Source organism: Aythya ferina (assembly GCF_964211825.1).
Source record: "Aythya ferina genome assembly, chromosome: 10".
NCBI classification, from domain to species: Eukaryota; Metazoa; Chordata; class Aves; order Anseriformes; family Anatidae; genus Aythya; species Aythya ferina.
Genome location: NC_140306.1, coordinates 18,613,196 through 18,625,887, shown reverse-complemented (window position 1 = coordinate 18,625,887; position 12,692 = coordinate 18,613,196). Strand labels below are relative to the sequence as shown.

The window sequence follows — 12,692 nt, the reverse complement described above, 5'->3', positions numbered from 1 at the left end:
CTGGTGAATAATTAACTAAAATCGGTTATGTTTGAAATCAGAATGCATGTGAGATAAAACAAGAAATAACATACCCTATAGGACTACTTTAAAGAAAACTATAGTCTTCGATTATGCATTCAAGATCTCAATCAGCTTGGAAGTTTGATCTTGATCAGTTACAATGGATATTGCTTACAAAAAAAGTAAGCAAAAGGAAGTGATCCCAAAGGTTAGGAATGGTGGCCACCAGACATCTCTCTTGCTGGCTGGCTGGGCGTGCACTCAGAGCACGGCCCTCTGCCAAGCACTGGCACCATCTCCGCTGTGTCACAGGCAGTGCTCCATGGTCCTCACCCCATTCACACATGAATCCATGCCCCCCAGGTGGTGACCGATTTCCATGGACCTCAAGCCCTCTGGGTCAGTGACAGGCAGCGAGGGCTGCGCAGCCGGGGCAGGTCACAGCTCGCTGCAGGAAGCCAGCCCTTCAGTGCTTAATTTCAATAGCCTGCAGAACAGGCTATAATTTGCTGAAATGATGATTAATCAGATCTTATTTTTGTCTAAGGCAGTTAATGAACAGCTAATTAAGTACCTCAGTAATTCTGAAATAACAAAAGGATGCTGCCTGAGTGATAACTAATAGCTACTTAACGGCTCCGACTAGCGTCATGGTAAAATCAAGTCTGACTGAAAGGGCAGAAGATGCGACCAGGAGGTCCCTTCACCCACATTGTCACCAAGCCACCATTTTTCTCCTGCCTCAGAGAGCCCCTTAGGGCTACAAAACCCTGTTCTGAGCACTGTGCAGACATGGAGCGTACCAGGCATAGGGGCAGCCCCCGCAGCCCTGCCACTGCTGGCACCCAGGGCTTCACTCTTTTTCACTGCACCCTGGGGCTGCAGACATCCCCATCCCAGCTGCAGCTCTGAAGAGGGCTCCAGCTGCTGCCTTCAGCCTGTCCCTGTGCCCATCGCTGCTCCTCAGGCCTGCAAGTGGCAAGGAGGAGCTGGGAGCGCTTGCAGTGCTGCATGGCCAGGGGTCAGCGTGTCCCCAGGCAGCCACTGCCCGCCGGCTCCGTGGGACTGTGACTGTCTTGTGCTTCAGTTCATATCTTCTCCAGACTCCAAACAAATCCATAAAAGCTTAATTCTGATCATATAAATCAGGATAAGATTAAGCTATATAAACACAACTTAATGCGGTACCAAAGAAGCAAGGAATGATGGTTTTTAAAGAATACATTTTTTTTTCTTTTTTTTTTTTTCTTTATTTTTTAAAGCATTTCTTCAGTGGGAATAGTGCTGGAGCAAAGAATGCAAAACCATAGAAGCTTCCAAGAGGGAGGTCATGTGAAATTACTGTATTTCAAGATTTTTCCAAATCACTAACATTTTGATTCTGAATGCATTTGTAAGAATCTGCCAACGAACAATCTTTCATTGTCAAATCAGACAATTTTTTTTTTCATCTTTTCTAACTGTCCTTCCTTGTTTCAGGTATTTAAAAAAAAATAAAAGAAAAATAAGATGTGGAGAACTGATACCATTTCTGTAGAAACTTCAGCAACCTACAATGACACTGCAGATTTTTTCAAATAAAAAAACAACCCCCCGAAAAAGAACAAAGAACATCCTTTGTTTCAGACAAAGAATTTCAGGAGAAACCACAAAATGTTCAAGCAAAACATTAAACATTTGATTTTCCACCCATTTTGCCAGCAGTCTAAGTTTTCCCATAGTTCTAATATCAGTGTCAATAAGGAGGGGAGGGGAAGCAGGTCAGATGGACTGCAGTCAGGCTGCAACCCCAAATCTGTGCTAATTGAAGGATAGAAACAGGATGTGATTTGCAGAGAGCATTTCTCTCCTTTAACTTAGTTTTTCTTTTCGTGAGGAAACAAGACCTACTTAACTTGCCCATCAGGAAAAATGCCATTGAACAACAGCTCGAAGAAGTTACTGGCCTTGTTGCACAATTACGGGCTCTACTGCTGCCCGAACGCTTGCCTGCGAACACCTAACCACGTGTCCCATCCCAGTGACTTATACAAATGGGCTTGGTGCTCGCAGGGCTAGAGCCCAAACATAAGGATGTCACTGATGGCAGATGTTATTGAGTCTCTTTAAATGAGTTTTAGAAAAGCAGGCTTAAAAAGAAATGGAAACATTTCATTTTAAACCCAGTGGAGACTGCTTTATTTAAAACACACACATGCTTGCCTGACACACACTTCGCTGCCTATTAAAATCCTTTTTCCAGTGCAGAGACGTACCTCACCCACGGCAGCACCTGGAGCCTAGCTGCACAGCGGGTATCTCAGTGCCCAGCCCTGCACAGTCACGTAACAAAAAGGCATTTCTGGCCTCAGAGACAGACAGACAGGGACTAGAGCAGTGTAACCAAGAATTATAATCAAATGTGACACTGTCTAGTCTAGAGGTATGCTTCAGCTTCAGGATTATCATCATAAAGTGCTCATTTATTTTTTCCACTGTTAACAGGATAGATGTTAATAAAGTAAGTATATACCAGTGAGTTTCCTTTTTGCTTACTAGCATCTTAGTTCATTTTGTTTAAGTTTAAGAACAAAAGTGAAGCACTCAAATGAACCTGTTTGCCCAGACTGAAGAGATGTTACGGCATGATCATGGTCTTTTACACATCCTAAATATTCAGACACTTGCAACACCCCAGGGCATAGTGTACTATGTCAACACTTTGAAAAGAATGCAAAAGTCTTAATAAAAAGAGAGAGAGAGAGAGAGAGAGATTGCTTATTCACACTCTTGCTGTTAACGTCTGCATTTTACCAAGGCCCACGAATGATTTCAGACACTTTCCACAGGGCATACCCTTCTGGCTCAAAGCAAGCAGCTATGCCAGAAACCAAACAACACGTCAGGGAGCAGGCTGCAGCTCTGGTTTGCTCTGAAGGCACGCTGTGATGTTTCAGGGCACGCAGCAGTTCCTCTTAGCGAGTGGCTCCATTTATGCTATTTACCCATTCAGGGCTGAGAGGTAATCCCCCAAATCAATCTGCTCTCTGCAGTATCAGGTTATATCTTTTCCAAGTGGCCGTCCAAGGTTTATGCACTAATCATACCCAGTCTTTCAAGATAATCGGATGTTAGATTACATTGATTATTTGATGGAGCTCCACACTTGAGGCGGATTAGTTTAGAATTGGAAAAACGTGACCAAACGTAAATGTTCTGGCAACAAAAACTGAGTAAGGGGGTTAAAAAAACAAAACAAAACAAAAAAACTCAACGGGCCTGGAAGAGTCCCTGGCAAGCCTCAGCAGCTCAACAAGAAAGATCTCTTCCGGTGAATGACTTCATCAAGCCACTAGCAAACCCGCCGTGACTCTCCTGCCTCCCAGCTGTGCCGCAGAGCAGACCCCTGCCAGCAGCCTTGCACCCCACAGCAGTTCCTCCTGTCCTCCCTAACTCACCTCAAGAAGGAAAAAGACAAAGCCCAAAGCCAGTAGGATTATCTTCAATAGTCTAAGCAGTGGCTTCAGATAATCCACTCGATTTTGCCCAAAGCAATTTAGGAAGTGCTCAGAGTATGCAGGCAGCAGATAGGAGAGCTGCCACCTCCTGCTGGAGGCCACAACCACTGCCAGGGGAGATCTGGCGGCAGTCAGAGGGGACAGGTAATTGCCCATGCCTGACCTCATCCTCAGGGCTTTCAGAAGGTGCAAACAAGGCCCCGAAGCTCAGCCCGACCATTGCTGCTAGCATCGTCCCAGCCAGCAGTATGTTCTGCAAAGCAAAACTGTATCAAAAGTAAAACAAAATTGGTATCAAAATTAAAATCTGGCAGCCCGTTCTCATGCAAAATCCATCACGGGTGATACATTTGTGGAGGACAGCTGGAAAAAATCCACGATGTTTAATGACATGGTAAAAGCAAACCTTGAGCAAACAACTTTAAATCATTTGAAATACTACTGCGAACGGACGGAACGTTACAGTGCTCACATGTTACAATAATTAATCATTTCCAAACAGTTGTTTTTAATTCCTTAAGAAAACACATCGTTTGCAGAAGTTGTGCGTTTGTTTTTTTGTTGATTTTTTTTTCTTTTTTCTTTTTTTTCTCCAGACATATATTTAAAGTAGCATTCTCCCATGAAAAGGTTTCAGGCTCTGCAACACTGCAGAGTTTTAAAAGTATTCTGTCTCCTTTGTATCTAGAGTATTTATGACACCAACAAAACAGTATTTTTCCAGCTCCCATCTCTTCTTCTGGTAAGTAATCTGGTCTCCAAAGTCCAGTGCATAGTAAAGAAAAGCAAAAGTCCTGGAAGTTGTTTCTATAAAACACTTAGGATGGGACTGTCACAGAAACATGGACAACAAATTGCATTTTAATTTAAAAGGGAATAAAAATCTCATAGGCATCGTCAAAATCTCTTCCTATGCATGCATATCCAGTATCATCTTAAACGGTTCACAAACCCTCAGGTAACTAAGCAGGCCTGTCCTTTCATGGGTAAAATAGCAAATTAAAGTCTGAGCTATTCTGTCTGCACCACAGAGACACCCTTAAGGAGCCCAGCTGGTCCCAGACCTGGTGGCTGCTGCAGGGCACCGGTGACTTGTGAAATTTCCCAGAAGGAACTGTTAACAGGACCCGAACCAGGAGCAGGGGGAATAGGAGTCAAGCTGAAATTAAGGACAGCACAAACACAAGTGTGTGGGGCACATCTTAAACCGATCCCGTCTGACAAACACGTTTAAATTGATGCTGGACAAAGGGCTCGGCTCTCGTTTCAGAGAAGCCCAGGGGACGCCCAGACAGCCTCTCCTGGAGAGGCTGCAGCAGGAGCTGGCTGAGGACCAGCAGCCAGCTGGTAGTCCCCCGCCGCACGTCTGGCAGGAGGGACAGAGCGAACATTCACTGCCGTACTGCAGACTCAGCTAATTTAAGTCAAAACAAAGGTGGTTTGAGCTAACCTGGCTGGCTTTGCAGTGAGGTAGATTAAGAACACCCACAAGACCCCTTCTGCAGCTCTGTTGGGGATACAGCCTTTGCTGGTTACAGTTTCTGTTTCCAAAAAGTCATGTATCTGAGCCCCAGGAATTGCTTTCTCTCTCTCTCTCTCTGCATCGCCAGTCTAGACAAAACCAGGTTAGGACCCTTCTTTGACTAGCCATGTACAGGTGTAAGGGGTTAGCAGTCACTAAAACATTTTGCTGATACAGGAAGAAATGAGCTCCTCGTCTCCAAGGTTTGTTCACCAAACAGAGGCAAGTAAAAAAAAAGAACTGAACCAAAGTTTAATTCTAACAAAGAAACTCCCACCGAAACTGGCAGGACAGAAGCCTCTGGAGTGAGGAGGGACAACTTTTAAAGCTTCACTTTGCTGAGGAGCATGGCTTACCCTCCTTCATGACTTGCCCTCAAGCACCAGCTCGGCCAGCCCGGCTGTCGCTGCCTGCCTTCATTCACAGAAAGGAGACCGTGCTGATGAGAGCCACAGGATCTAGAGCACCCAGCAGTGAATGTCAGCAGCATCTCCCGGTCTAACATTTGTTTCTGCAGCTGCCCCTGGGCTGGGGGTCACATCTGGACAACTAAGCCCGGGTGAGCTGCATGCTCAGATCATTGACGGTGCTTTAGATTCTCCTCGAGTTTGGATTCGATCCACAGAGTTCATTAGCAAGCAAGTCAGACAGGAATGTATGACTCTTAAAGCAGACCAGGAGATGTAATTAGCACAACTTAATTTTCATGAACAATATATTAGGTTTGTAACATGCCAGAATGAAAGGGTAACACAAAGGGTCTGATCTTGCTCTAATCATGTTCAGAAGAAGGAGCTGATCCAGGCCACAAATAAGCTGCAATTTCTTCATATCTAGGTGGGATATGTGTTTGTTTCAACTGTTTTATTTCTTAAGAGAAGACCACAGCAATGTAACCAGGAGAAAACAAACCAGCCTTTGGAAAGCCCCTTTCAGAAGACTCTTTTAGCTCCTGAACTACACGAACATAGAACTGAGAAAGACCTCCTGGGATATTAAACCCAAGCCCCTGTTATTAAAGGCAACATGTCACATCCAGCAAAGAAAGGTTAATATTATGCCAATGAGCTGGCAGGAAATCCAAATTTCTAATGCAAGTGAATAAGGGGAAAAGCCACACAAAAGTGAATGCATGGGACCGTATCACTATATCAGAGCCTTATCCTAAACACAGGGGCTGTCGGTGCCTCTAAGAAGAGATAAGAGGCAGAGTCATTAAGGGTCAAGGTTCTTTGTGCCACTTGGGATCTGCATACAGACCAGTAACACATCAATGGAGCCCAGCCTCAGGACAGAGGAGGAAGGGGAGCCCCAGCAGGCACGGCACTGCCATCTCCTGGGGCAGCTTACAGCCCTGAAACAAGGGCTGCCTCCAGAACAAACACAGCATGGCCAGGGACTGAGGGCTGCTGACTCAGGAAGGAGGAAAGCAGCCCCAAGGCACTGATGGGCCAGCTAGTGGCACCCTGGTTTCTTCAGGGTATGACACTGGAAAGCCTGAAGGCAGCTGTAGGAAAGCACATACCCATTCAAGCCTTTCACCAACCACAAAAGTCTCTGAATATTTTAAGGGACACTTCTGGTTTTGCCAGGAGCAGATAAATGCCAGCTCTTACCCACAGACCAGGTGAAGAAACTCCAAGGCATGAGAAAATTCCCAAAGAGCACTTTTAAAGAGACTGACATGGTAAATATTTGTCACCTCCCAGAATAAAGGAGAGAAGGCAGCTGTGAAAAGAAAGCTTGGTTTGCTTCACAAGGGATGTAAAACAAGGGCTTGGGCAGTTCTGGCCACATGGAAATGCCCCAGTGGGGCCCTTCTCTTGTTGGGGAACTGTCCAGCAAAACTAAATGTGCTCTTCCATGCTGCACAGCTGAGTGGGACAGAGGGTATTGATGACACTGAAATGTCCGTCCCACTGCCCACCATCACCCTTGGAAGGCTACCTACCACTCAGTGCACAAATCCAAGTAAAGGGAGCTTCTTCCAGCTGCACGTAGGTCAGATGAATTTAGAAGTCTATAATGCCACACAATGACCTGATGCAACTGAAAATGTTTTAAAGTGGACAGAGAGGTCAATGGACAGAAGGAAGGAGAAGAGTAAAGGATCTTTACAATCATGGAAACTGATTTGAATTAAAAGATTAATTTAAAGCAAGCATTTACCTCCTCCTTGTCCCAGCATAGCCTGCGAAGCAGCTTACTGCAGTGGGCCCACAGACAAGGAATCACAGAGGTGGCACCAGGACTGAAAGCCTCAACTGCTTTGCCACTGGTTTCTCGTCTTCACTGGAGAAGGTAAAAGGTTAGCACTAGATGGTCTTTAAGGTCCCCCAACCCAAGCCATTCTGTGATTCCAGCCGCCGCACTGAATTCAACAAATCCTGCTCTGAGTCTTTGCCACGAGACAAAATACATGAAACGGTTACAATAATATGGCTGTTGAAAGACAAAGCAGCACTGGAAAAGGTTTGCCAACACACTAATGCCAATTAAGGGTGTGATTTTTGGATGACATTTTTATGCCAACACCAGCCCCTATTAATGCTGGTTTAGCTGTGTCTTCAAAGCGATTCCACAGGTCCAGCTGATACACCTTGGGAACCTAAGCAGTCATGTTTTTTAAAAAACAAAAACAAAACCAAAAAAAAAAACACTTTTTTGGCCTCTATAGGCCCCATTCTGCTACTCGGGGAAAAATCTTTCATTTTAAAAATAGTTTCATCCACTCCACTACTGTAGTTAGTATTTTCTAACTACAGAGCTGCATCTTTCTCAAATAACTGGGTACCTATTAGCCATATACCAGTTGTTGTTGTCATTAAAACACATCCTGACCAAACTACCCGTAAAGCTGTGTGTGGCTGCACGTGGGCTGTGCCTACAGCCTGCACTGCTAGCAGAAGGGCAAGGATGCCCAAAACACAGACTTCTATGCGGAAGAGCAGTGAAGGGGAGGATGTGGCTGCAGGGGGTCCATTAGACAGTCAGAGGACCAGACACACTCCCAAGCACCACCTCTCCGCTCATCACCTCTGGGTGCAAAGCAACAGCGAGGCTCAGCACTGCTACAGCTCTGCAATGACAGCACCTTTTCCTGTGGTACCAAAAGTCCCAAGAGAAATCCAGTGCTGCATGACACCCGTAAGCCCCCAGGGCCTTGTGGAGGGGCACAGACCGTGTGCCCAACCCAGCCACCTCCGTGCTCACTCCCGCGGGTGCCTGGGCTCCGGAGACCGACGGGCTTGGATTGATGAGAGAAAGCGATGCGGTGAGGGGAGGCACAGGGGCACGGATCAGGCTGGGGCTCACTCAAGCCCTGACCATGCCATGAGCAATTCTGCTGCTGGGGGCTGCATTGCTGTGCCCACCTCCCAGCCTGGTCCCCCGAATGTCCCCATCACGGACCCTGCCCCGCTGTCCCAAGGGGGCAGCCAGTTCATGCCCAGCACCGCTCTTTCCAGGAACCCAAGCACGCCGGCAGAAGCAGGCAGCAAGCACTTTCCTTTGCTTTCCCATCCATCTTCTCCCTTTCCTTTCAAACTTCCCGTTGGTTTTCGTTAAGCTCACATGAGGCCAGCGAGCCTGCACGACTTGGAGAAGGCTCTTACGGAACGGTTCTGCCAGATTTCCCCCACCTCCAAGTGACATTTGATTTGCAAACACTCCCACCGAACTGCAGGCTGCTCTCGCCTCCACCCAGGGAGTTGTTTTCAATAAAGCAACAGCCCCGAAACATCTACAGCAACTTTTTTCTTGCTTTTTTTTTTTTTTTTTCCTTGACAATTTGCCACTTTCAGAACAACAACAACAACAAAGAGAGGCAGAGAGAAGAGAAGCAGTGGAAGGAAATATTTGCCTATTTATCCCGGTAGCCTGGAAACGGCTCTGGAGCGCGTCCCCCGCTCCGAGGGGCTGGGGGACTCCCCGCCGCCCGGCACCGCCGGGCGCCCCGCGAGCTGTCGCCGCGCTGCTCTGTCGCGACAGGGACTCCGCGCCCGGGGCTCCGCACTTACCGCACGGCTCCGCTCCGCTCGGGAAGGGGCGAGGGGACCCCGGGAGGCAGAGGGAGGGGCCGGAAAGCTGCGGCGGGGCTGCCCGGGGGGGCCGCCGAGCACCGGCACCGGGCCGGGCCGGGAGGCGGGCAGCGCCCCGTGCGCGGCGCTCACCTGCGGGGGCAGGCTCGGCGCCCAGCTGAAACGGTGAGCAAAGAGCGGGGGTACAGCCCCCGCTGCTAACCCAGCCCCCCCGGTTTGCCCCGGTGAAGCTCGCTCAGGCCAGCCGAAGGGGCTTCGACGGCGGGCGAAGGAGGGTTTGGGATTCCCTTTGTCCCGCGGCTGCTTGCCGGGTGGAAGCTGCCCCATGCTTACCTGGCGGCAGCCCCGGGGGCTGCAGTCCCACTCTTTACATCAGCAGGGCCCAGCTGGCGTATTTACGTGACCACACGGACTGTTTACTGACACCCGTCCTGGTATAAATCGGAGACTTTGGGAAGTCTCTGATTTGGGAAGAAGTCTTTGGGAAGAACACATTCCCCACAGCACTGTGTCATCGGGAAAACACCCCTCAGAGGGCTGTAAGAATAACCCCAGGTGCCTTCCCCCTCGGCAGGCTCTCAGGCACAGCTGTCTCCCACACCTGGGCACCCATCCCACCCTGATGGGGACACTGGGCCCAGCTGCCCCCGGGGTGGCACAAACCATGCCCAGGCACAGGCAGTGGGTACAGCCACCCAGCGCAGAGGGCTGAGCATCCACCGCCTGGCTGCTGGCTTCGCCTTCCCAGGGACCAGGAGACGGAGCAGCAGCTACTGCGTGCTCAGAGCTGGTGGCTCCCAGCAGCACCTGGTCACCTCCTCCCATCGCTGCCATGGCAGGGGAGAGGTCCCTCTGCGCCCTCCTTCTCCTCCTCCTGCCCTCTCCTCTCCTCCTCCCAGCAGTCGCCGCCCAGCCCGCAGCCTGTGAGAGGAAGAACGCAGCATTACCTGGCACCCGCAGAAACTGCGCGCTGCCTCCGGCCCTCAGCAGCTCCCATTCACAGGCAAGTTTGAAATCTGCACAGGCAAAATGTGTGCACAATTACGGAAAAGTAGCAGTGTAAGAATTTCCATTTCTGAATAATGTGGTATCCTGTCTCTGACACGGCCAAAGCTTGGGAAAGTGGGACTGTCTTATTGTGCAATGTGGCAACGTGCGTGGGGACGGGGGCGCTGCCAGTCGCTGCTGGACACCCTCAAGCGATTGCAACTATACAAAATTATTGTGTAACTCTAGCCAAAGAGGAAAAAATGCTATTTACTTTGTGAGGAAACAATCAACCCTCCAAAAATGATCTTACACAGTCCTGAATTTCATCCCAAGGAGAAAGGAAAGCACAGAAAGAATAGGGGAATAACAGGCCGGGGGACTTGGATCTCTCTCCACCTCAGCAAAGATGTGATGTGAGCACTGCTGCTCTGATGGTGGCATTTACTGCCCCCTTAAATCATCTGGTGACAGTCCATGAGTGCCACTTGCTGCCACCCAGCTGCGCCACGAGCAGATGGGAAGCAGCAGAGCCAGCAGCAGCGTTTCATCGGGGCTTTGCACATTCAGTTTGCGGCTGAGCTGGGCGCAAGCGCCCATTTGCTGGCTCTGCGCCCCAGGCCCTGCATCGCACTGCTTTGGGAAACACCAGGAGAGTCCGCTGGAGTCCACCCTACAGCTGGGATAATTTGAAACAGGAGGTACAGGGGACTCCCGAAATCACAGCAGCAGTTTTTGCTGTTAACAGCTGTGATAGCTTCAGCAGGTCTGTAAGGCTAATGTCTTCCATCAGAGTGATTCACGCCCATGGAGGACACTCAACAAGCAGCCAGGAGCAGAGATCCTCTGTCACGTCTAAGAGGGGCACCCCTGGCTCTGTCAAATCTTTCAGATTTCCCCTCCCCAAAATACCCAAGGACCATTACCTCCACTTGTGCTCTGCCAACACAGGCAGCAGCACCAGGAGATCCCAATGGCCAAACCCATTTAGATGGAAGCTAAATGTCTTCCTTAACACCTGTACAACAGCATTCCCAGTGCCCTCACTGTGTCCAGAGATGAGTGAGTAGCTGCAGGGGTTGCACGGACACAGCGTTCACTGGTGCACCTTCAGGCAAGGAAGGGTGCACGGAAGCTGTGCACAAGGTCTCAGGCTTGTAGCCAGAAGTTTACACCCACTGTCAGGGCAGAGAACCACGACAGAAGGACCAGACTCTGTCAGGAAATCACAGGCAGAGCAGGGCATAGTTCTGGGTCAAGTCACTTCATCCCTGTACACATGGGTGTAAACCAGCAATAACAGATGCCCCGTAGGCCCAGAGGGAGGGCAGAATCTCCTCAGCAGAGCAGAGCGAAATGGTCACTATGAACCCATCAGCTCAGCTCTGCTATGTCTTGCCACAACACCACTCACCTGGATAAAGTTGGGAAGTCTTAAACCCAAACGGAAAGATGGAGTCCTATGTTGGTGGCCTGTCCTCAGGCAGTGCCTTCACTTTGTCTTCCCAAGTCATGGCTCAGAAACAGAGCAATTTTTTTTTCTAATGTTGTAAGATCACTTAAAATGTTTTGCTTTGACTCCAAGTGACAGTGAAGAAATAATGCATCCAGGAGTTTATAAAGTGAAGCTAAAAGGAAATATCCATCATTTCTGAATGAAACAAAGCTGACAAAAAACATTGTTAGGGGACTGAAAGGGTAAGGCAGGCCGTGTGAATCCACACAGGATACAGAGCGGCCCTCATTGGGGGGATTTGCACATACCCACCCAGGGACTAGCTTTGGAAAGCTGAACTCACGCTTTGGAAGTCTGACTCAGGGCGGAAAAATGTCCTTTTGGACTTGCATTCACCCATTTTTCACATCTTCAGCAATCCTCTAACTCTGAGCCCTGCACGGGGCACCGCAGGGCAGAGAGCTGGTGTTGCAGTCTCTCCTCCACGAGACGGGCAGGAAACCCAGGCCCCAAGGGAAGTCTCTCTGTATGCTGTCGCTGAGCCTACAGAGCTTGACCCGCTAACAAGCAGCGGGAGCTTTCCCAAATGAAAGCCCCAGAGAAGAGGAATCAAATCAGGGGAAAGAAGGTGTGGCATTACTGAATCCCAGACAAAAAAAAAAAAAAAAAAAAGGCCTAAGCAATGATTTCCTAATTACAGACCGGTGGGAACCACATCACCAGCATCCTCTGCCCCTTTCTTCCTGCCACTGCAGATTGTAGGAACTGTTTTCCCCACATCTGCTCCGTGACTATCTCTTCCACGTGGCTGTAGCATTCCCACTTTAAAGCATTACTACTTTGGCTGAATAACCACAGAACAGAGCTGAACAATTGTCAAGTGTGGGCAGACCCAGACTGAAATATTTTCTCACATGTTCTCATCCAACCACGTTTTTTTCAGAATTTGGGAAGATGTCACAAAGCAACAGAAAACAATGCCTTCTTGACCAAAGTCAGGCCATCCAGCAGCATGCCTGTTATTGCAGTGTACAGCTGGGAAGCACACGAAACATGCAGGTCACATAGAAATAGCTTTTAGTGGACGTGGCTGCTTTGAAATACCAGAGTGTCAATATTCTAACACATTTCAAAGGAGAGGAAAATTGCACAATTTAAAACCATCACAATCCAAACAAATCAATTAC

General features: G+C 48.8%; 1 protein-coding gene across 5 annotated transcripts in view; it reads right to left on the bottom strand.

Annotated features, from left to right (window-relative positions):
• FBLN2 (fibulin 2) overlaps positions 1-10,698 on the bottom strand; it is a 105,055-nt gene extending 94,357 nt beyond the window's left edge. The window contains exon 1 of one of the 5 annotated variants that reach the window (XM_084530455.1): positions 10,010-10,698. The gene's annotated coding sequence lies outside the window, so the exon portion shown is untranslated. Of the gene's footprint in view, positions 1-7,191; positions 7,315-9,041; positions 9,161-9,395; positions 9,582-10,009 lie in introns of those variants that run through there. The other 4 variants (XM_084530460.1, XM_084530456.1, XM_084530458.1 and 1 more) reach the window with 4 other exon arrangements.
• Between the last annotated feature and the right edge of the window lie 1,994 nt (positions 10,699-12,692).